Genomic DNA, 25,868 nt, shown 5'->3' on the forward strand with positions numbered 1-25,868 from the left:
ACAGGTTGGACATTTGCTGGAGATAGGGCAAAAGCAGGGCCAGGTCCTCTCTGAGCCTGTCCTGGAGCTGGCGGGAGGGAACCAGCAGAAGGGACACTCCAACCTGGCTCCCATGCCCCCCACGAATGCTCTCTTCCCACAGGGGAGCACGTGTCTCCTGTCTTCGTGGTTCAAGCCCTAACATGCTGTGAAGGCTCCCAATTTCAGTTTACACTGGAATGAACAGTCCTAAACCTCTTTATCCCCAACCATAGAAATCCTGTTCTCTAGCCAGAGGGGGAAAAAAATTCCAGCATTCCTGATATAAAATATCAAGGTATAAATCACAAAGAAGAAAACCGTTAATCCAAAGGATCCATAATTTCATGCCACAGCTATAACTGTGTCTTCCAACCTTGTTTTTCCACCTAAAATTCTGGGACAAACAAAACCCAAACTGTTGCTTTCAGATACTTCCCAGGAAGGAGAGCATTCTGAGACTCCTGGGTTTAGCAGCTGCCTACTTTACTGTTTAAATTTATTTTGCGTGAATACTGAGAAGGAAAGGGAGATGTGGTATGGCAGGGAAAGAAGAAATGTAATCATGCATGGGGTGGCACTGCACCAAACCTTTGCCCAGCACTGAGCTATTTTGCAATTACTTAGCATAACAAATCAAAACACACAACAAAATACCCTCTGGGTAAAATCTAGAAGAAATGCACTCATCTCCAAGTGTCGTTATTTGCATTCATATTCTGTACCTTTATCAGCAAAAGGACCTTAAATCAAGTTAAAAAGACCTCTTGCCCTACCATAGCAGTGCAGGAAATTAAAAGAAATGCTGCACTGTTTCATATGCCCCCTGATGTTCTTTGATGCACTCATTAGTGACAGGGATAGTCTCATTTCAGAAGCAGCTTTTCCAGAGAGAAAATGACTGTTACATGGGATTGCAAAGAGCAGGGTTTGTTTTCTTTGGGACCTGCCTCACTTAAGGACAGGCCCCAGTAGTGCAGAAGCCTCGATAGTGTTTCACTGCCTCTCCTGCTTCAGCAGCATTGGCCCCATTTTACAGGAAAGCCAGAGGCACAGGCATAATACAGATCTGCAGCAGGATGAGAAATCAAGCTCACCTCTGACTCATACTCTACCACCTTAGCAAACCTTCAGTTTTCTCACAGCCGCTGCAATGCAATGGGCACAACAAATTTTTGCACTGTGCTTTTTTGGAGGTCCAGACTAACAACTGCTCTTGGGAAAACACACATGTACACCTCCTCCACTAAGAAAGCAAATGGGCTCAGTGGTCCTCACTGACAGGAGGTGGGGTGTTTCCACAGACATCCCCTCCACAGGCTAGAAGGAAACCACTTGACCTTATCTTTCATCCCTACCTTGGCACAAAGAGGTCTGAGCTCTGTAACTGCTTGTCCCCCTCACGGACTGTGGAAGGACCCCAGCTCTTTGCTCACAGTGCAGACGTCTGAATTTGGACACGCCAAATTCCACTCAGTGTCAACAAAAACTGATGTCTTGCACTGGGGTGTCTCCATGGTCCAGCAGCATCTCCCACAGCACTCACCTCACAGGCAAGGCAGCTGCCTGCCCTGCCTGCAGCACTTCCAGTTGATTGTCCCTGGCCATGCTGCCTGTCCCTCACCACCCATCTCCACCTCGGCCAGCCCCCTACCACACCTCCCTCTGCCTTCCCCAGGCAGGGGGTGCCCAGCCTGTCCTGAATCACTCCCATGTCTGACACTGCCTCCCCTGTAATTCCCACACTTTCTCCGAACAACCAAATACAAAGATATTTAAATCATCCTCAAATCCCTGTTGCAGGGGTGTGATGCAATGTTCACAAGGGAGTGCCAGCAGCAGCAAGAACACTTCTATCCAGCAGTGCCATCAAAACCAGCACACGGCTTTCCCTAAAAGCTGTGAGCAATCCATTTTCTTGAAGGACCCAGCCTGTGTCTCTGGGGATTTGCAGAGTAGAGGCTTCCACATACCTTGTGTTTCAGAAGTCTTGCAAGGCAATGGGGCTGTTTGTCACTAAGACCCTGGGGCCATATCAAACTCTTGACACCACAGGGTTTCAACACATTTAAAGCAATCTGGTATCTTATGCTCCACCATTTCAGTTACAACACTGCCTTCCAGGCTGAGACTCAGCAAACACCTCTTCCACACCTTCTGCTGCAGGTCCTTTACTCCTCTCTGTAACCAGTGTGATTTAGTAGCAGCTTTGTACCAACTTTACTGCCCTGTAATGAGAAACTAATCTCTTACTTGCAATCTAGTAGCAACCTTCAAAGTCCTTTGACATAAACCAGAGATGTCTGATAGAAGTAACTGCCCTTGGTAAATCATCTGGTCTCAAGACTTTTCCAGGCAACTTAATTTTTAGCAGTCACGTGTATTTTGGATTTGTTGGAAGGATGGAGTTGCTTCATGTGGCTACTCAACCATGCATCTTTGGGCCATTTTAATATATTTGTGTTCAAAGTAATAAAGTACAAAATAAACTCTGATTAACACAGTAATTGTTGGATGATCCTGGTGTCTCAAGCACACTGACTGCTCCCAAAGCAACAGGGAGAAACGTTAATGTATTTCATCTGCGGGACAGGTAGTGCTTCAGAGTGAGCAACTCATACACTTACAAAACCATCCACGAACGAATTCAGTTTAGAGATGAAGGATAGCCCAATGGTCAAAGAACTTGGATTTAAATCTCTTCCCAACATTTAATAGGACTGGAGATAAATCACCACCAGCCTTTATCTGCGAAAGAGAAACAACTCCCTCCATCTAAGAAAGCTGTACACGGCAGGACATTGCACATTTTTAAAGGTCAGACCAAACAGGGATGGAGGCCATCAGGTAGGTGGACAGACAGATCGATCATTTGATTGCTCTGGGGCAAAAGCATGAGGCACCACCTTCACCCATAAGAACAGCTTAAGCAATAAGCAGCTGGATGCACATCATATCACCTGAACAGCAGATCAGACCCAGAAACCTGTGTACATGTCAAACCCTGGGTACCTTTCCAACAAAATTCAGTTTGCAAAAATATATCCAAGGAGGGCTTGCAAGCTTCACCAGAAAAACTTTCCACAACTGCTGGTTCACATGTTTTAGGTTTTTGCTCTAACCAGATTTGCATCATGTTTTCATTTGTTTCCTAAAACTCTTCTTGCAGACAAACACCTGAGAAAAATACATCTTAAGAGTCCACAACACTAGTGTTTTCAGTTTCATCTCCGTGAGCATCCACACCACAAATCTGAGCTGGCCACAGCACAGGGGGAAAAAAAAAGGACAAGGAAAAAAAAACACCAACAAAAACCACACACCTATGCCATCCATACCACCATCCACAGACTAAAAAAGCCACAGAGTAATTAACTAATGGGATTAATTCTGAGGCAGTGCAGTCTCTTTAGCAGAAATAAAGCGATGGGGATGTAGACAGACAACCAAGAGATTACTGGCTAACAGCTAGCAAAAACCATTTACAACAGACAATTCTACCCATCAAAGGCACATATAAATCAATGAACTGTTGATCCATCACCTTAGTTTTCACAATTACTTCTTACAACGCATTCTGCTTCTTGCTTCAAAGCACCCTTGGAGCTAGAGCTCCCACTGAGTTCCCCAGAGATCGTCTGCTGTTCAAAGCAATTATATTTGTAGAGGACTTGGAGCTTGCCTGCTTGGTTTTTAACTATGTGCATCACTGTTCAGACATTATAAACCCGTTTCACCATTATCAATGATAACAGTGAGTTACTCAGCCCAGCAAAGAAACATCAAACTTTTGTTTAGTTTTGCTACACTTGAAGGAAAAAGCCACTGGAGTGTTCTCAAGAAGCACTTGACAGAGGGAGGGATAAATTAAACTCTAAATAGAAATGAAAATGGAAGAGCACAGTTGTCAGTCACTGAAGCTCATACAGAGGTTCATCAGCCCCAAGTTGGGAGAATCAAGCAGCTGAATCAGGCAACCGTTTCAGCTAATGACAAAGGTGTCATGCAAAATAGCAGGGAAGTGGGGCACTGCATGAGCTGTCCTGCTGTCTCCTAACACCAGAGTGTTTCAACAGAAAAAGTTTTGAACTAAAATAAGAGATACTTGCACAAGAAGAAACCAAACCAGCAAAAAGGCAGACATCCCAACTTGAATACACTGCCCAAGGTTCCCAGATTAGCTGGTTGCCACTGACTTTATGCCATGCCCTTCTAGAAAGGTAAAAGAAATTATTCAGCTCCTCAATTCAGATCCTGCCTCTGAGACTGAGGCCCCTGTGATCACCAGTGCCCGGCTCAATGCCACACCAGGATGGGAATTTTTTCAAGAGGGTAATAAAAACTCCTTTCTTTGCTGCCAGCCAGTCAGCCAGCAGCTCACCCCACCACAGGTCTTTCAGGACACCCTGATGCTCACCCAGCCACTGTGGGACTCAAACATCTTCTCAAAACATTGTGGGGAGGTCAACCCCACAGACCTTAAGCAGCAAGGTGCAAAATATACCTGCTGGCCATCTATCACTTACGTTGGTTCGGTGAACAACGGTTGCGTATCCCACCTTGGCCCCGGCCCGTGCCATTGATTCCCTGCTCACTTAGGGTCTGTCCTCATGACTCACTTGAGCAACAGCAGTGTGGAACTGCATCATACCTGCACACAAACTGCTGCAAATCTCCCCCTCCACCGACGTGCACACCTTTGGCTTCCTCTCTGGAGAAGCACCAGACTTTCCTGGTCTCTAAACAACCGTGTCTTTCCAGGAGCTTCTGTCATACCCAGCAATCGTCTTTACTTTGTGCTCTGCACCTAAACCCAGTGCCACTCCCGGCAGCTCAACAGCTGCCAAATCCCCCCTCCAGCAGCAGCTGCATGTAGATGCTCCTGCAGAGCAGCTCTCACACCTGTCCTGCATTTTGTACAAGGTACCAAGTGTTTGGGAATAGCCGACAAAGAATCATGTTGTATTTATAATAATATTCAAATCTTAAGAGATTATCTCTGTGTCACACTGAGTTACAGAATCAGATTGGTTTTTAAATGTGAATCAAGACAGTATAAAGCCCGAGCTCACTTCTAAGCCTTAATGCACATTGCCTGGAAGGCCAAAGCACTGGTAACCATGAGGTACAATACAAGGCAAAAATAAAGAGAGGAAAAGTCGTGAAATGCAGCACCCCTGGAGCTCAATTACTTCTGACTCATCCTCCCAAACAAGTTCTTTGCCTCCATAAATCAGAGGGAACAGAAACACTCGCACTGCTGAGAGAGGGTAATTATTCTTGCACAGTGTGAGGGGAAAATGCACATGCTAATTGTGCCAGCTCATGAGACTGTGCTGGTGTTGACAGTGAGAAAAACATGCTTTTAAAAGAAGCACAGAGGGGCCCACTGCAGCCTGTATAACAGGACTCTGTCCCACCCGCACACTCAGAGCTGTGGGGGAGACATGGAAGCCCCTCCAGTCTGTAATCCAGGAGCCCAGGAGGCCACAGAGCATTGGGTCCTCTGCAGGAACAAGGTGGCTCGAGCCTCCTCGTTAACATTCATCAGGGTTCATCATGCTAACTCCCATCTGACTGCACCAGGAGGGATTTGAGCTTGGATGCTCATCAGGGTATTAGTGGAACATCCTGAAAAAAGGGCTTAATTTCACATCATGCACTTTTTTCCAGGGCTTTTCCTCCAAAGCACAGAACTTCAGAAAATCCAGGACACTTATGACCTTTTTTCTAAGGTGTGTAGGTTTTATTTAGAAAATACTGCTGGTCCACAAGCAGCACAGAAGAGAGAACATGACTTTGCTTGAGCACATGCCCTATCCAACACACAAGAGCATATTGTTAAATCATCTTCTGTAATATCCCATACACATCACCAGGCCAGTGGATTATTTTATGATATTGTAAATCTTACGTGCCTGCACTCTTTAATCCTAGATTTATTAATCCTCAGATTTATAAAGAACTTGATTGATCAGTAACTATCAGCTTTTTTTTCCTTTCTGATTTTTTTTAATTAGAACTCTTCAGAAAAATCCAGTAGCAGACAAGCCTTTGAACAATTAAAAGGAAAACTTTTCTGATTTACAAATTTTGTCTGATAAAGAGACTTATATGACAGTTTTCTCAAAGAGCAGAAGTCAACTTTCCTTGGGAGTATTATAGCCACAGTGCTCCCACCTGCTACTCCAGCTACTCCTTGGGAAGGTGCTTCTGTCTGGCCAAGCCTGAAAGGGTATTTTTAGGCTTGCAGCTAAACAGCAGGACCTCACAGGGGCTAAGAAATGAGAAAAAAGAATAGGGTGAGTGACATTTGCATTTCTAAAGGACACTGATATCTGAGAATCCAAAATTTCAAGTCCAGAAAAATGAAGACAATCAATCAACCAACCAAAAGTGGTAGATCCAAGTCTGAATAGGGGTTATGCACTTAAAAGCAATTTAGGATCTAAACAAAGGGCTCATGTTCTGAAAAAAGTGTCATAAAAGCACCATTCAAGTCCTCCTGCCCTCCCCTTCCACATCACCAAAGTAATTCTGGGTAGAAATAAAGTTAGCAGCAATAAAAAGAGATGTAAATCCAAAGAGCTAAAGCCTAATGAGAGCGCTACTGCAGTCTCAGCCTTGTAGAAAGCCAGATGCACTGCACATCCGTTCAGTCTAATATTTAGGTGAACAGTCGATAAACTCTGCTCATTGAAACACTGATTTATTTTCAGGGCAGCCATAAGTCCTTAGCATATACAAGAACCAATGCAGATGTCTCTACCTCATCCAATGGTCAACAAAACATCAGATGGAATTTTCTGAATAAGCCTGGCACTCCTTTTGACCCAACCCAACTCTACTTGATCTTCACTGTCAATACCCCAATCCATGTTACAGCCAGCAGATCTGCTCCTGGGGCACCTAATGAAGAGCATCATGTTGGCCATGGCCCCACAGTGTGTGCCCCTTATGCCAAAGCCAACCCTCGAGTAAGAGAGCCCTCAACTTACCACACAGATGTTAGGTGGCACCAAGAGACAGGACAGCATATGGTCACATTAATAATTATACAGCCAGGTGAAAAGAATATTTCCATAGTAAGCACATGGAGTTTGGAGGTCAGAGACTGAGCAGCAGACAAAATAGAAGGGTACATGTAACATAAGACTACAGTAGCAACCTCAGGGATAATTCATGAAATTCAGCCAATTACATTAGAAATAAAAGAGACTTCAAAAGAAGACTGATGTGGTCTGCAGCCCTATTGCCTGTAGGCACTCAGATCTCAGAAACATTTAATTCTGACAAGGTAACATCTGCCCTGAGCAAGGGGAAAGATTCCAGCTCGATTCAACCACTAAGATCTTCAAGATATCTGTCCAGTCTGAAAATTAAATCAAATCTGAAGACTGTTCCCCCTTCCAGACCTTCCTTTAACTTTTATCTTTTTATTAACAGATATAAAACCCAGATACACTTCTAAAAACAGGATCTCATCAGCTTTGCTTCTTCAGCACCAGTATGTCATGATGTGGGTGGTGATGACAAAAAGCCAGTGGAGCCCACTGCTTTCCAGTCCCACTCTGAACAGGTCTCAACAAGGTTAATGGGGACAAAGCTCAGCATCACACGTGTTCCCACAGTAAGGCAGGTCTGTGAGACAGCCAGGTCTCCTGGGGCATGCTCCTCCTCAAGCCCTTGGCACTCCATGGGGCTGAAGTCCCATCAGCCTCAAAGCAAGCCAAAGGAATGGCATGTGTTGCCAAAGTACAAATTTGTACCGATGCCACGACAGCAGGACAGCTACGGGCTGAACGGTGGTATTGCAATTCTAGTAAACATTAGCTAGGAGACAGCATGAATTACCATCCTATCGTGGTACACGGAAGTAAAATCAATTTGGCTCCACTCATGCACTCACCCTTTCCTCTCAGCAATACCCCCTTCTCCCTGGACACCTCTCTGCCAATCCACCACCCAATTAACCTTTCATTAAAGACTTCCTAGACAATTGCAAAAAGGCCACAGAACTCCTGATTAGCTCTTCATTTCACATGCATTGCTACAACTACACATCCTGGTCTACACTCCCCCTTGGAAGCAAAACTTGCAGTCTCACCCTTCATCAGATGCCCCTTAGTACCAGGATGGAGATGGACCACCAGAAATCACTCTCCATTCACCTTCACTGTCTCCCATTGGTTTTACAGACTGCTGCAATATTTCACCCTAGCCATTTCTTTGTCAGTCAAAGGAATCCTGGTTGTCTTTAAAACTGCCGGTACAAAACCTACCCTGTATCTCTGATATTAACCCTGCTCTGAGCCTCTTTCCAGTTCTCCTGGTTTGTTCCAGAGCCAGGAGTTAGAACAGCAGGCCATGCAGCCACAGGCTTACACAGCTGCATCATGTTTTCTTCCCACTGCCTTTGCTAATAACTCCTAATGTTCAATGTGTTTCTGATCACTGCTGAGCACTGAGCCAACACTACCACAGAGCTCTACATTATAACCCAGGCCCTCAAGCCCCCAGAGCCTGTTGGCATCTCACAGCTCATTGCCTTGTGTACACGGAGAATTACTTTTCTGTGCATCACTTCCCATTTTCCTACCCTGAAATTCATCTGTCATTTTAGCATCCCATCACTCTGTTACAAAACATCCATCTGAACATCTTCACACTTGACTGTCTTTACTACCCCAAATAGTTTGCTGTGCCATCAAACAACTAATTTCTTTTCTTTCTTATTCCAAGTCCCTGATGTATATCAGGGTAACTTCCCTCCACCTGGAAAACTCACTATTTACTTCCACTCTGTTCATTTCCTTTTCATCAACCTTTTTTTTTTTTTTTTTTAAGACCCTCCCTTTTTCCACAGCCACTTCATTTCCTTAAACATCATCTGTGAAGAACCTTGATAAATGTCTTCGAAAAATCCAAGCAGACTTTATCTAAACAGACCTCTGCTCCACATGCTTGTTAACTCCTTCAAAGCAGGATTTTGCTCTATAGCTTTCTGTGTATGCTTGCACCTGTCTTTTTACTTGAAAGTAAATTCAGAGTTTCATGGGACACGATTGAGGGCAAAGCTTTAAAAATTTATGCAAAAAGAAAAATTATGTCCCCAAGTGCCTCATTTGTCATCTCATAAACACTCATGGACCCATCTTCCCTTTAACATGACAAAAAAAAAATCCTTGCCTAAACATAACTATCAGTACTAATGCAAACCTTTTATCTCATGTCTTTTTCCTTCACCAACTCAGAGTACAGGCTAGCCTCAGTCTAGGTTTAATACAGGCTGGTGAAGGTCTTATTGCAAATATTTGGGCACTGACCCCTGAAACAAATCCAATTCATCCAGTTGCTGATTCAGACAGCATTTCAGCTCCTAAATACACAGATTCCTTTCTGCAGAGGCCTCACTCTACCTCCCATCTCTCACTGAGCTTTTCAAGCCCCTTTATCAAGCTTCTCTTCACAAAGCTGTAAAAGTATTTGCATTTGTGGGCTAGGGTTTTCCAAGTATCCCAAGGAAGCTAAATGCCACCATCTACTACTGATTTAGTTACGTAATTTCCATGGACCGAACTGGAAAACCCAAGCTTTATTTTAACATTCACTTCTTCAGCACAGCCAGTGAAGGTTCTACTTTCAGGCACCAGTAGCAAGCTCATCTTGATGGGCAAAATAACTGCATCAAGCAGAAAATATCACTTGTACCATTCAGCATTACAGACTCTGTGCCTTCCAAGTTTGGGTAATGAAGAGTACCTGTGCCTTTTGACTCCACAACATCCTGTATTTCCCTGTGGTTTTGCCTGTTTCATCCTGATCCAAGACCATATGCAGGTCAGTATGCCCCTAACACTCCCTCTGGGCTCAGCTCTTGGAGATGCATTGCCAAGTCTGCTTATGTCCCAGGCTGATGAGGTGCTTCCTCCAACACTTGGCAGGACAAAGGGGTTCAGGATTATTCCCATGCCATCAGCTATCTGAGAACATGCACCACGGTGAGCTATAAAAAAGCAGTACAACAGTGGGGCTGGGGAGAGAAGGAACGGTAGGAGAGAAGCAAGGAAACCACAGGAAGAGCCCATCTGACAGCACAGTCCCTAGACAGAGTCCAGTAGGGAGAGAGAAAAAAAAGCCAGAGCTTTCCCACGCCCAAACAGAGCTGTGGTAGCTCACCAAGGTGGCTGCACCCAGCAAGCTGATGTTTCTGCTGCCCCTGCAGAAAGGCCCACATCTGCCACACCTGTGGCACCAGTACGAGGAAAGGCACTTGAAGCTCTGTGCATGCCCTGAATCCACTTCACTTAAATGCAAGTGATGTTTGAACAGTTTAACATGAGAAAACTTCTGTTGATAGAAAATGCTGGCCACTTTGTTTGTTTTCCTTCTTGCCCATGTATCCCTTATAATTACATGCATAAGTCAGATCCTTCTGTAGAAATTACCATTTTCCCTAGAGTCACATAAAAGCATGAACCTAAGCTCTATTCCAGAACAATTTGCAAACAAAAAAAAAAAAAAAAAAAAACCCAAACCCAAAACATTGAACTATGTGATACACAGTAGGGACAAAATCTTTCCAGAAATGTTTACAATGCAGGGCAGGCACCTTTGTATTAAAAAGGCATATAAAGCTCACAAAGTGGAAACACATTTCTGTAGCATAAGCACAGAACAGAAACATGTGCTTTGGCGGCTTAGATCTGAGAACAGGGCAGCAGTCCTTACATAAATCTGTCAAAGACTCAACCACATCCTCCAACATGCATCCAAAGTAAACACAGTTAGACCCCATGAGCTATGTAATTTTTATTGCTCCCAAAGAGCAGCCCAAAAATCAAGGACTTGAGAGCAGGCTCCAAACATGGGCTGTGCTATTGCCAAAGGGCTACAGGAGATCTCAGCAGACAACCCCCCTCTAGAGTAATGGGGTGCTTCCAAAATTTCTACACCATCAAATAACTGGTAACTCAATGTTTTTCATGTCCAACAAGACATTTCCCAAGGAGCAGGCATCTCAACATCTATCTCATAAATGAAAATTTAACAATGGCAGCATTGTCATATGGATTATTATCCATGACGTCCTGGACCACCAATGGTCTGTAGACTGTCATTTGGTAATCACTGGTCTGTGGGAAGTTATTACAACAAATAAACACGAGGGTTATGCAATATCACCTTTTATTGCCTCCCTCGGGGAAGATAATGCAGGAGGAAATGAGGCTTCTAGTATTGACAGATTTCCTTACCAAACTTCTGTCTCTGACATCATCCCACTTGGTATGCTGCTACAAATGCAGTACTGAGTAATTACAGTGCTCCCTCTGCTTCTCTCCTCCCCTCTTCAGCTAATCGCATAAACTCTAAAAGCAAACATAAAAATCCGTGGTTTTAGCAAAGTTGTCCTAAACATGCCCCTCGGACTTAGCTCTCACTGAAACATTATGATAATTTGCATGTTCACATTCAGCATGTGACAGCATGCCTGCACCCCTGCAATTCCAAGCAGTCCGTCTTCTGTGCTAGATGCTTTGCAACCACCAGCAGCGGCACCATGAGGATGGCAGAAAACTTCAAGCAGCACAAAACCTGTATGTGTGTGTCAAGGATGTAAGAACTTGAGACTTCACCCCCGCATATTAGAAAGGAGAAGCAAAGAATCTCATCACAGCCTCTCATCTGAATGTATTCTTTGAAATTCACTTCTGATGCATGACCTTTAGTGTAGAAAACACTTCATACACACCTCCCCTTCTATTTTTAATACCATCACTTTCAGGAAGCTGATGTATTTCACATGCTTTCATCAAGAATAACAAAAAAAATGCAAAAGAAAAAAATGAAAATATATAGATAGCATAATGTTGACATTTGATGATGTTGTTTAGCCTTAATGTCAACTTTGCTAACTTTATAATTTGACAGCAATGATCAGTCACTGGGATCTTTCTACATTAGGAAGTGGTAAATAACCTGATTCAAAGAGGCTTTAAGAGTGTATGAATACACATACGTCTCTAAGACCTAGAGGAGGGGGGACCTTACCTCACGCCAGTGTCTGCAAACCTTCGGAATCAGACTGGATAAAAGGTATGCAAAAGGTGGTAATTAAGTCTCAGGTAAGGCCTGTAAAGACTCCACTCACATGGCTTCAGAAATCCATGTTACATCTCAGCAGTACACAAAGCCCACCAGCTCTGTTTCAAGGGTAAAAGTACACCTGAACTTCCTTCCCCAAAAAGTGACAATTCCAGCACTTCCCACAAGAAGTGATGCTTCCATGCTGCAAATGCAGATTACAATCAATGGAGCTGATGGCAATTGAGGGAAAGAGGGGCAGTTCATCTCCCAGCCCATGAAATTGCAGTCTGCCATCAGAAGCCATTTCCTTCAATTCAGAATATTCCTTCCCTTTTTCCTCTTTAACAATGGGCCCAGAAAAAGCCAGAGACATCTGTCAAACCCAGATGGCTCACTTGGAAAATGACTGTGCGTCTGTTTATAAGGAAAGTGATAGAGTCAACAGAGAAGGGTTGGATATTTATGTACATTGGAAGCCACTCATCTCTGCAATGACAACTTGAACTAGTTCCCAGCTCTGCTGCAGGCAGGACCAGAGTGCTGCTGCTCCACCGAGGGACCTCATCTGTGACTGGCCACATTCAGGGAAGGTGAGACCATGTGGTTGAGCTGCTCCTCCCTGCATCAGCAAGGTCTCACAAGCCTCTAGCCAGGAAATTCCCTTCAAGAAAAGGATATCCAGAGGATTATTCAGTGATTCTACACATAGAAGCAGCAGACTACAGGTCCTGGGCTCAGCTGTAAATAAAATGTAATTTTGCCCTTTAAATAAGAGAGGTGGGGAGGTAGAAAGGAAACATAACTCCATACTGAAAAGAGTGATTTCCAAAGGATTAAGCTGTTGTGCTATTTGCTCTTGTCTATTTTAGCTGCTGCTCAAGATGTTAACTTCACTACTCCCAATGAAGCAATGAAAACAATTATCATGCTTGGCAATAGGATTTGCAGCTGAGAAGAAATGTGTATTAAGGAAGGAGTAAGGAGTGCTGCTAGGAATAACTGCTCCCAGTCCTGACAGCACCCTATAACCAGCCAGAATATATTGTACCTTAAACATGGCACTTCAGCCTGGGTGGGCAGGTAGACACACACAGGGACAATACATCTGCCACACCACAAAACGCCCAGAGGACAGAACACAGATGTCACAGCAAGGAGAACCTACAGAAGAAAATTGGCATGAGGACACCTGCCTTTTTTCCGAGACCTTAATTTCTACCATCAGATGCTACCAAAAGGAACATTGTGACAACAAAACCACCCAGAGAAGCTCAAAGCCCTTAGAGTGTTCCCGTATGGCTTAAAGTTACTTTTCTTCTAACCAAAACTTGTTCAGTTTGCTGGAAGATGGGAAAAGAATCAAATGCTTCATCTGATCCAGGGAGGACTCTGATCACAACAGTGAAGTACAGACACTCTCGTGGTGTGCTGGCTGCAGGCACCACGCAGTTAGAAAAAGTGCCTGGTATTCAAGAAGGCAAATGAAGGGAATCGGAGTCAAACGCAGCACACAGCACTAATAGCCTTTGAAAAGCCCTCACGCTGTCAGCCAGCAATGCCAAGTAACCACACTCACAGTGCCATCACATATTAAATGAATTTAGTACTTGCAAAAGGTGCCATGCTGACAGAGTTCAAAAAGTGAAGCAGTTTGCTTGATGACAGAGAAATACAGCAAACATCTTTTTTTCCTCCATCCAACCTCCCCACCAGTTGCATGCTTCCCTGGCCCTCCACTAGCAAGAGGGTACCAGGACATGAATCCTTTCATACTCACACCATTTGCTCTTCAAGTAAAGAGAGAAGCAGCTTTCACCATTTCTACCAGGAAGAAGATGCTATGATCCTCCACTATCACACCGTGTCACTCCAGGATTAACAGCAGCCACATACCAGGGACCCTCCCTCAGCACAGCCGTCCCTCCCAGGTATCAGAACCCTGCCATCCCAGTGAATCTCAAACCTCTGCATCCTCCACCAGCCCAGGCTGTCACCAAGCCAGTGACAGGCAGACAGGGACCTTTCATTACATCTTGCCTGTTTCCTTGCTGATTACAAAAGGAGTCACAGCAAAGAGACTTCAGCAGCTTTGCTAAGTCCTGTACAACTTTGCAGCTCCCCATCAAGCTTTGAAGGCTGCTCTAACTCACTTTAGCACTGCTATTTTTGCTGCCTGTCCTGGGGATTGCTAAGGGACCATGCAAGACACAAACTCTGTACAAAAAAAAAAGGGAGTATTTTACAATACCTTCTTCTTCCTAATTTTGCCAAAGAAACAGGTCCTACTGTATTACCAGAAATCTGTCTACTCTGGGGCAAAAGCATCAACCCAGAAGGGCAATCAGTGGAGTTACCTGTCAGGTGCCAGCTCCATTTTTCATCTTTCTGCAGTACCAGGATAAAGGATTGAGTTGCTCATAGCAAAACGAGCCAAATAGTTCAAAACATGCTGCAACAGAGGCTATTTCTTCCGGCCACTCTGCTTCTTCACTGGGGTACACCAGCTGCGACACTGGCAGTTGCTCTGCATTTCTGTCCCAGATGCAGTCACCTAAGGCAGGAGGGACCCACCATGCCAATCCCTTGAAGCCATCCCCTGGCCACTAAGAAAAAACACTGCAAAGCGTCCTCTTCTCTCCCAGAACCAAGTTACTCCCAGATTCCCTAGCACAACGTCCCCAAAAGCCACCAACAAGCTGAGACCACAGAGCTCAGATCCTAGACATTAACTTCTGAGGTCCAAGGAACATAGGCCTGCAGGTGTAGGTCAATGTCTTGGTTTGGGCTGAAATAGAGTTAATATTCCTTTTCAGGGACTAGATGAGTGCTGTGTTTTGGATTTAGCATTGGGTTTGGTATGGGAAAAATGCTGATAGCACACTGGTGTTTTCAGCTGCTACCGAGACTTCAAGGACTCTCCGACTCCCCATGCCCTGCCTGTGCACAAGAAACAGGGAGGGAACATGGACAGAGCACCAGACCCAAATTGGCCAATGAAATATTCCATATCATGGAACGTCATGCTCACTATATAAAGGAGGGGTGGTTGGGAAGGAGTTCTCTCTCTCTCGCTTCCGGGATCTTGGTATCTCGGGGTCGCTGGCCAGGAACGGGCTGGATATTGGTCAGCGGGTGGTGAACAATTACGCCGTACATTGCCTGTTTATATATTTCTTTTTGTTTTCCCCCTGTCATCGTCATTGTTCTCGTTTTATTGCCATTATTAAACTGTTCTTATCTCAGCCTGCAAGTGCCCCTTCACCCCTCTAATCCCCTCCCCCATTCCCAGGTGGGGAGGGGGAAGGGAGGGTGATTAGCTGCAGGGGTTGGTTGCTGATCAGGCCCAAACCAGAACAGTCAAGTCCAACTCAAAGAAACATTTATTTTCTGTGTAAACTAAAGATTCACTGTTCAGAATTACATTAAACTGAGAAGATGAGAATTCCATTAACTAATCTAATTTAACCTGATCTGTTTGAATTTCATTAGATGTGGCTGCACTGGAGACACAGTAATGACTCCAGTACATTGAGATCCTGACTGCTTCTAACTCAACCTCCCAACATGATGCAGGCAGCTGTGATCATCCTAATTAGCTGCAGAACCTGTTATGTACTTCAGCTGAGCTCATAGTGAAGAACAAAAAATTAAAACGAAGCCAAAAAGAATGAGAAAGCACCAGCAAACTTGCATACAATTTACAGGATTGGAATAACACACTGTGCATGCACATGTCTTCTCATGACTCGGATGGGGGAGGGCATTGCATAGGAACAAAGCATCCCTAGGTAAGATCAGTTAATTAGCTTGATAAATTAAAGGATGAGACTGAAGGTAAAAAAAGAATTTTCTTATTTAAACAACCCCCCTACCAGTTTCCTCAGCCATTGGGAGTTACACACCAAAGCTATTTTGGAAAACAATCAGAGCATTGTTATTTCTAAAGTTAGCCTACTTAGTTGTTTTACATATAGAGAAATCATTGCTCTTGAATTTGTCAGCACTCCCACAGAGATCAAGAGGATGCAGGTTTGAAGAAGCAGCTAGACAGCCTGGATGGCAGCATTTGGTCCCAACCCCTGCTCAAGGGAGACGAAGGGCCTGTGCTGCGCTCTGCTTACACTGCAGGTGCGCAAATGGGGTTCAAGCTCTTGATCAGGGCACACATTTTAGATTTGTGTCAGAAAGAACCTTTGAACTTCAGCACTACAAAGACAGTCTGCAAAATAAGTGACCTTTATTGCTATGCCCATAAATGCATTTGTACTGGAACAGGAGAAGCACGGGCAAACCACATAGAGCATTCCAGGCTGTCAACTCTCGCAGTGACACCTAAGGGGGGCTGGCTCAAATGTCACAGCACATCCAACCTGCCTCAGGAAGGGATGAGGGTCCTCTCACCAACAAGATGGAAAACAAGATTTACCGTGGCAACACTACAATTCATCTTTGGATCCAATCTTCTGGGTTGTGGGTTTTTGTTTTTGTTTGTTTTCTTTATTCCCCCCAAACTACAGCAGTTTGGGAGAATGATGGGATGCTATGAAATTGGCTAGACTCTGCCAAAAGACACTTTCTAAGGCCAGTGACAGGCCACTTTCACACTGATACATGTATTTGCAAGACACACGCGACTGCCTCTTCACCCTCTGCACCTTGGCTGCCTTGCCAGGTCTCCTGCACCTCCTCCAGGAAGCCCACCAGGACTGCCCACAGAGCCTCCCCAGTCCCACTAAGGCCCAAGCAATTAATTCAGGCAAAGTTTTCTGTGGCACAGTGACACCTGCAGCACAGAAAGACATCTCTGAAAGATTCAGTCATCCCAGCCAGCATCTTTGATTGTCTGCAAAGTAATTACAGAAGCTTTAAATGACCTGAGGCAAAGCAAGGGCATTGCAATGCTTTCCAGCACAAACCCTTGTACTTTACCTTCCCCGCAGCACCCGTCAAGCCCCCAGCAAGCCCAGGAGGAGCCCATTGCAATGAGCTCATCAGGAAGGCATGGAAGTACAAATCACCCCAGCAGTGTTGTGTTCCTGCCTCCATTAACGCCTCCTTCAAAGCCTGCAGCAGTGGAGAGCTAGGGCTCGGAAAACTGTGCAGGAATATGTTTCACTGGGGAAGAGTAGGATTTAGGCAGGTAGAAGTCTCATGACCTTCTCCTGGCCTCTCCCCTCTCCCACAGCCTCACTGGCACTCAGAGCAGCCTGCAGGACAGAGTGAACTTGAGAGAAGCATCCGAAGCATTTGAGAAATATAACTTCATGCAATTTAGAAACACCAAGTGCATACAAATGGTGTGGGGAAAACCTTATCTATAACTCCGAAAAAAAACGTGGGTAGAATTAATCCTGATCTCTCACGGAACAGTGGCTCCCACTTAAATACTGAACTGTTTGCGGTTGAACCCACTCCAGGCTTTCCCATTCCATGCAAAGTCACATTGATATTGATTTCAGAATTACTTTCAAATTACAAGCACTAGCAATAAAATTAACTGCATGAATTTCAAGCATTACACTTCTCTTGCGATTTCAATTATCAATTAAGTACCATGGCAGAAGCATTAAGCCTCAAAATGTTAACAGTGATTATTACTTTGCTACTGCAGGGTTTTCAGGCTTTTTTTATTGCTGTTTTTTCTTTAATTTTGGGAACAGTGCTTATGCTGGATACTCTGTGAGCTGCAGTTCAAATATCATCACATTCAAAGTACCTAAAAGATAGAAACTGTTTTCAAATCATGCAAATATAGTGAGTTTTGATAGCAAACAGTGGATAAACCATCATGTTTTACTGGCCTGGCTGAAACACCTTTATAATTAGCAATGGATAGCCTCACTGTTTTTAGCATCCTTGTTGATCAACTAGTATTTATTGGAAGAAGCTACACATCACCCTCCAGATGTTTCACTGAAACGTGTCAAGAATTTATTCACAGAGAAAACAGACTTTACAATCAGCCTGCCGTGCCAAATATATTGCTGTTGTAACTCCATTGGCTACACTGGATTTTTTCTAGAGGAGAGTGGCCCTGGATTTTTAGCCATGAAAAGAACAGATTCATCGTCATCTGTGATACCTGTTGAAGACCCACATATTTCATAAGACACACTCGCAGAGTGAGAGCAATGAGAAAGGGCAACAGGCACATCCCACAAACAGCGCAGCCCTGTGACTCCAGGACCCATCAAGCTGGACATGATACTCCCTTTGCAGGGGTGCTGGGGCTGCTTGCACTCACCTCTTGACTCTGCCACTGCAAATGCCCAACAGCTTTCAGCTTCGACACTTACATCTCCATAATTAACGCAGCAGGGACAAAGCCCAGATAGGGAGCAATCACAGCAGTGATTTATCCACCCTCCCCATTTTTCTTTTCATCTTTCTGGAGCACCTCAGGCAAGAAAGCTGAGCTGTAGACATGCTTACCAAGATGGTGCATATATGTGCCTGCAGACACACGCATGCACCTACGCAAAAGGATGGATGTGGTCAGCAGAGGGTCGTGTATTTGATTATCTGCAGCAAGCTACTTAAGGTTGAAGCCATAAGGATTTCCACAGTCTTGCTCCACTGCGCACAAGTCATGTAAAGCTCTGCTTGGCAGCTGCCTTCTCTGGCAAAGCTGGTCTCTGAAGGTTGGCCTCCATCACTCCTTTAATTGCTTGTTTCTCCTAACTAAGATAAGCTGATAAACTGTGCTGAACATCACTTCTCAAATCACTCAGCAAAACCTCAGTGGGGCAGACAGTTTCAAAATTATATCAGTGACTTACATTACCTTCTTCCCCTGTGCTGTTTCATTGAAAACATCATTTGCGCAAAAATCAAGAGCCTGTTTCTCCATGTTCATGGACAGTGCAAGTCTAACACGAATGCCAGCCTGCTTGCTGACTGCAAAAGCTACCCCACATACACAGCAGCAGGGAATAGGAGCCACACATGTATCGTGTCCCCAAGGTCACACAAGCAGCTATAGCACCAGCACAGCAAACCAGCACCTATCCAAAGAGTTCAACAATACCCTTCTTAATATATGTTTGTAAAAGTCTCTAAAGGCACATCAGGGCTCTAATGGGCTATGCATTGTTAAAATACACAGGGGAACTGGAGCAGTTTAAAAGAACATCTTGTCCAAAGTTAAATTACAGCCTTTGAACATGAAACCCCCATTGCCTGACTCCAGCCAGCAATCCCTCACAGCTAGTGGCCAGGATGTTTCAGCAGGTGGACCTGAAGTCACTGCACCAAGAGATGGTGCAGCCGCTAACAAGACCAGAACATTTTACAACTTCCTCACAGTGATGCACTGAAATACCACATCCCAGGAGAAGTCCACTTAGAAGCAAGGAGCTGGGCAATAACACTGTAGCACGATTAAAAGAGGCAGTGCCCAGGCTCAGACACAGGAAAGGACTTGGGCTGCCTCCTGGCTCCTGCTTCACACTTGCTCCAGGAGGGAGGGAGGAAACACAGCCCATGCCAGGACCCCCCTTCCTGCACTATCTCTCAGGGCCAATGGTTTGACTCTAATCCATGAAACCTCAGCTGTTTCTTAGTGATAAATCCAGTTTGGAAAACTAGCACTTCCGAAATTAGCAATGTCAGATCTTGAGGGTAAGCCGTAAATCTCCAAAGGGCAGCAGCACGCATCGCATATATGCACAGGCACATGACATGTTAAACAAGCAACAAGCATTCACTCAAAGGTTGGGTGTTGGATCATCAGTTGGACCTGATGTCCCCCTCCTGACTCTTTGGGTTTCATGTTCGCCTACTCCACAGTCTGACCATTCATGCCCCAGCACTGAAATATTTTCCTCCTCCATGAGCAGTTTGACCTTGTAGCTGGAGACACAGGTGCCCTGGTGATTTAGGGCACACACAAGGACATGTCATTTAAACCAAATAAAGTAGGGCTGTTGTTCTTGCCCAGTTCACAGCTGCACTGTGAAACTCACAGCTGAAGAACAGGAGGGAGGCCAAAAGCACAAGTCCGTTTCAAGAGGACATCACCCAACTCACAGCCAATTCTCAAGGAGTAGGACACCCAGCTGGGACTGGGAGGCAGGAGCAGGGGGAAGGCTGCATGCAGGGAGTGAGTGAGCACCCACTGCACACACTGACCTGTCCCTCCTCTCTGGGCATCCTTTAGTACTGTCAGGGATGGGATAACTGGAATAGGTGGTCTGAGCCAGTCTGGCAAGTATCTTTTTCTTATCAGCTGAGATAATTTGCTAATTCAGGTTTAACCCAGCACATTCCAGATCTGTGAAGACAGCAATCAAACATTTGAACCCATGTTTGGCTGCTAAGTGAGCTACAAGACTGACTGAAATCAGATTTAAATCAACCCAAAGAATATTAGAACTAGTATGTCAGTGTATCCTATAGCTAAGCATAGCAGAGGACTTCAATCTGATTTATCTCGGGAACATTAATGCACCAATTAACTCTGTTTCTCTGGGGAGAAGTCATCTAGTAATTTGCACATTTTGGTCATATAGTAGGGAGGAGAAAAATTATGAAAACACATGTGAAGCATTTGGATGCGCTCAACCACCAAAGATTTCATAATGAACACAGTCATGACATTAGATTAGTGTTTCCCCGATGCAAAGAGGATTTTGTTTTAACTAGAAGCATAACAAGGAATTATAGCAGCTGTGCCTGTCATTATTCTGCTTAGCCTGTTAATGGAATTGGTTTGCTAGAACCAAATCAGTTCAAAAGATTAATTAAAAACAGGTGGTTCTCTGCAGTAACTTCTCCACACCACATTGAGAACTTCGTGGCCAAACCACCTCTGCACTTCCTAATGACCTGCCGAAGTTCCATTTGCTCATCTCTGGGGGCAATAAAATAGTAAAAAAATTAAATTCAGAACTCTGCCTGTGTGACAGGGTCTGTTGCAAGGCCCATCTCAGGAGAAAAGCAATGTCCAATGAACTAGTGAGGCTGGCCCTTGTGTGCCTTCTCCAGAGGATGGTGTTCCCTGGGGAACATCCTGCATTTCATTGCATATCTCAAGGGGAATAATCTTTGCATGAGACATCCTCAAGGGAGCTTAGAAACAACTTCTTAGTCAACAAGGGCTAGAAGTTGATTGGCTTCAAAAAAAAAAAAAAAAAAAAAGAGGATGGTTTGAAGAAGCCTTCCAACTACAAGCAGAGAAGTTGTGTATTTGGAGGGTTCATCACTATCTCTACTGGCCACACGCCACCCAGAACCAAGGCCCCAGCCCATGTCAGATCCATGCTGGCCAAGCATTTCTACAGGCAGGGACTTTAAATATTGCTCACACAGCAAAACCCAGTCATGCTGAAAATGTCTGTCAATTCAGAAAAAAAAAATTTTTGGATGCAAGAATGGACTGGGAATCAGAGAAACCTGCTAAAAATCCATGAGGAAAGCTCCAAGCTTATTTCACTGAACACTTGGGTTTGCTTTTAAGGGTTTTTTTTTGTTTGTCTTTTAACCCCCCCCCTGCAATACAGTACAGACCCAAGACAAATACTGTCCCGAGTTAGAAGGAAAAAAGATGCACTGAATATTTGTGAAGGCATAAAACTCTTCACTGCCCAAGTCATCCTCACAGTAGATAGGAAACACATGTTGTGCCTAAAGCAAAGACAGCTTTGACAAACTATAATACTTTATATGACAAAGTACTCAGTTTAAGGCATGTTAGGGACACTGCATCCAGCTGAAAATGAGTTCTTGGGAATGATGAAAAAAATGATGATGATTTGGGTCTCAATACTAGTCTCTTCAGTAAAATTCTGAGTCTTCAAAAAAAGTCATTGGAAGGTGCTGCCCAAAGACAAAAAAACCCAAACCCTGAAACAGCTCATGAATCAGCACAGAAAGATGGGCTCCCAGGACTGCTGGCTAATACCATTCAATTGCTTTCAGTGCGATGGAGAGCTGGAAGTAATTTTAACTTGCTATAAAAAGGCTGCTGGAGCATACCCTGCAGAACACATCCATATTGCATGGGCATGATGGAGAAGAGTCGGGGAAACAGTGTTTGCAAAGGTCCTGTGAGTCTGCTCCAAACAAAGCTCTCAGTGCTGTTGGCCACCAGGTAATCAAAAGCAATTTTTGGCCTGTTTTCCTAAGGAGACAAAGGTTTCTAGCATGGGCATGGCCAGATAGACACAGCCCCAGCATAAGTGGCAGGAGAGGATGGCCAACTGAGTGGCCACTATTAAATCAAACAAGCAGATGTCTGTGCACACATTAGCAGATATGAAATAGGCCATGACCCAAATGCCATTAGCTCCTACTTGCCTCCCTTTTTGCAAGGAAAGGGTGACCATCTGTACCAGTGCCTCCCACACCCCCCAGTAACCTCTCAGCCATGGCCAGATCCAGACACACCAGACAGAGCAGCAAAGAGGTTAGTAGCTCCAGTGAGATGCAGAAAAGCAGAGATGAGAGATCCCGTGCCTTTGCATGGGCAAAGCTGCAGATGAACAAGCCCCTTGGGGAGTACAGGGGAACAAAACTTTAAGACAAATCACAGGAAAGAGAGTGTCATTGGCTTGCTCAGACAACTGTTCCATGGCTGACCAGGAATATCTGAAGGAACATCTCTGCAGCTGTGAAGGATTTCTCCACAGAGCTTTATGATACCATACACCCATGAGATCCTATACACCCATACATTACAGGTGTACTACTGGAGCTGGCAGCCCCCTTGTTTTTCAGTAGTGCAGGAGCTAACACACAGCCAGGCAATTGCACAGCCCCACTGCAGCCAACCCACTGCTGTACAGCTGGTGCAAGAGATGGAGAGAGCAGGATCAGCGGCATAGATAACCAGAGCAATTGCACGGGCCCAGGGCAACAGATCAATGCTCCCTGAGGATGTGGAGATGCAGGAGGAAGCATTCACCCCTGCACATGCATCTCACAGCATCACATGTTCCTCAGGTCTCCTTACATCAAACAAGTTTACTCAGCTTCTCCCCTAGGTGTTAGTTCAGTTGTATCTTGACCTCAGCTCCCTTCTCATTTGTGGCAGTAAGACAAATGCAGTTGTACAAGAAAACACAGTTGTGCCAGTTAGAGGCTTCGGTATTCTTGGCCACAGCAAGGTATAATACACCAGTGTACAACAGCTCCAAGTAGAAATTTGCACAGAGGTTGTAGAAAATCCAGACAGCATCATTAAGTTATCCATATTTGAAAGCCGTAGGCTGAGCTGCAGTTTATGCAGAAGCAGATACCACACAGCCAAATCAGAGTTTCACAAAAGACCAGCTGAGAATCATACAGCCAGGGAGGCTTCATTCACACGTGAATCTCTTTGGAGAGCACATCAAAAATCTCTTGCCTGTGATCCTTCAAACACTGCTCAGTCACAAGCAGTTAGGATTACAGCAGGGCCAGACTCTACAGGAAAGCAGGCTCAAGCTCAATATTTTGTCATGTCCTCTCTCATTTCAATTCCCAGAGCATCAGAGGAACATGGTAATAAAGCACATCTGAAAAGTTGTTTTAATTTCATTTATAATTTGGGGCACAAGTGAGCTCCTGTTGGGGAAAACAGCTATTAGGTTACTTCACAGCTAATTCCCATACTTATTCCTGCTTAGCTTTGCTTTGTTTCAACCTCTTGGTGGATTGACATGAAATCCTGAGCAACAGCAGTGTTTGGAGAGGATGGAGAATACAGAGGCATGTTGCTAAAACCAAGTGCTATCAGTTGCTTAAAAAATACCTCACAAGCCAAATGCAACAGTCCATAGAGCAACTCAATGGTTTTGTTTTCCCTGTGGGTCAGCAGGGCAGTCACCTGCGCTTGCAGAGGGAAAGGCTCAGGACAGCAGTGCCCTGAGTTCACTTCCCTCCCTTTACCAGCATGTAAATATAAAACCTACAGTGCTACTAAATCACTTCCTCTTAAGAGCTAACCCTATGAAAACAAAAACATGGTGCTTCATTTCTACTTTACACCAACAGCTGGGGATTGACATAGAAAACACCTGTTAATTTTACAAAATAAGAAGCCAGCCAATGTAAAGCATCTACCAACTAGAAGATCCTAATAAACTCCTCCCCCCGATGTCTCCTGGTCCCCAGGCATGAGGCTGAGCAATGCTGCCCATCACCAAGATGGACTGATACACCGGGGAGGGATACAACCCTTGCAGCCCTCACCTCTGCTCTAAAGCCAACGCTGCACCTCTGCCTTCTGCTTTGCTAGGTCTCCTCTCCCCAAAGCAATTACATCCCTTCTGATACCATCTCAACAGTTGCACAACCACTTTGGGATGCAAAATTACAACCCCTTGGCAGCAGCCCCAGTCAGGGGAAGGCATCCTTTGTGGCCAAGCCTCAGGCCTGCAAGGCAAAATGGCTGCTGCAGCCATTGGCAATTCTCATTTCCAAAGGGAGGTGAGAAGGGCCGGCACTGCCATCCTCTTGCCACCCTAGGGCCAAAGGAGGCAGGAGACCCTGGTGAACGCACACAGCGGGATCCTCACAGCATCCTGCCATGGGGAAGCTGCTCCAGGCGCACCCTGCTGAGGGACCCCTCCCCAGCTCCTGATGACAGACACATGCCCCCAGGGCCAGGCTGCAGCGCAGCTCCAGTGCCAACAGTCTGCAAGATCTTCTAAACCACTCAATCCTCTTGGTTTTGCAAATTAATGTCAAATGACTGCAAGACCACAGGAATACTTCTCTCAGTAGGGCTTTCATGCTGTGCCATCATCTCCCCAATGCAGGTTTGGGTACCAGGGTGAGCACTATGCAAGAGGCTCTGGATTTGGCTAAATCATACTGCTATAGCAGTACTGCTGCAAGAAAACTAGATCTCTCTAGAGGGATGCCAGGCACATGCTGCAATGGTCACGTCAAGCCAATTTCACTCTTAATGCACAATCTGGGATGGAAATTCTGTGTATCTTTATAAAAAAACCCCTTGTCCTTAGGAAGGCTGTCTCAATTGGCTGCGTTAATCAGACCTGCTCTGCAAACACCCTAGTTTAACACCAGGGAAATATGGGTCCCCGGGTGAGGGAGGGTCTCGTTGCAAGGAAATCTAGAAGAAAAACTAGCTAAATGTTATAAAAATATAGTCTAACCTGATGGCAGAAAAACAGCTCTGAAGAACAGGCTCTGTACGTGGAGCAGGAGCAGACAGGGCTTCCACAGCTCTAGGTGGACCAAGGGCAAAGACAACAAACTTTCTTGTACTTAAAGCCTTATTCTAAGCATGTTCAGGGAAGAAATCCCAATCCTCAGTGGAGAACACCCAAAACAACCACCCACCAGCCATCACACAGTGCCTGTGCCTCAGTTTCTACACTGCTCAGTCCCTACCAAATCCAACAGCATCCTGCAGCCAGCACTCCAAGAAGAAGCAGGATCTTCCACAAAAAGATGCCCTGCACAAATCTGCCTTGTCTTTTGTTTTAGTTTTAAAACCGATCTTGCAAATCTTAGGATCATAGAGAGAGGAAAGAAATTACTGCTCAAGAACGTCAGAGTTGAACTGGGAATATATATTTCCTTCCATTCCACAGGGAATGAAGATGTTGAGCTAAAAAAAATTAAAATGTTACGAGTGGGAGATCAGAGTGATTCTGTGATCAGGGACAGAGTGCTGTGACTAAGTACATTTCATAGTCTACCAAGCAGCAAAACACGAAGACACGTGTCACACAGGCTCTGTGTGGCTGAGAAAGGTATCCTGGAAAACACTGATGTTTCATGGAATAAAACTACATTTCAAAACCCTCTCAGTT

At 44.9% G+C, this 25,868-nt stretch overlaps 1 protein-coding gene across 1 annotated transcript in view; it reads right to left on the reverse strand.

Annotated features, from left to right (window-relative positions):
• Positions 1 to 25,868, reverse strand: part of GRIP2 (glutamate receptor interacting protein 2) — a 291,325-nt gene that overhangs the window by 234,927 nt on the left and 30,530 nt on the right. The gene's annotated exons all lie outside the window — the stretch shown is intronic.

Source organism: Tyto alba, unplaced genomic scaffold (assembly GCF_018691265.1).
Source record: "Tyto alba isolate M040663 unplaced genomic scaffold, T.alba_DEE_v4.0 Super-Scaffold_3, whole genome shotgun sequence".
NCBI classification, from domain to species: domain Eukaryota; kingdom Metazoa; phylum Chordata; class Aves; order Strigiformes; family Tytonidae; genus Tyto; species Tyto alba.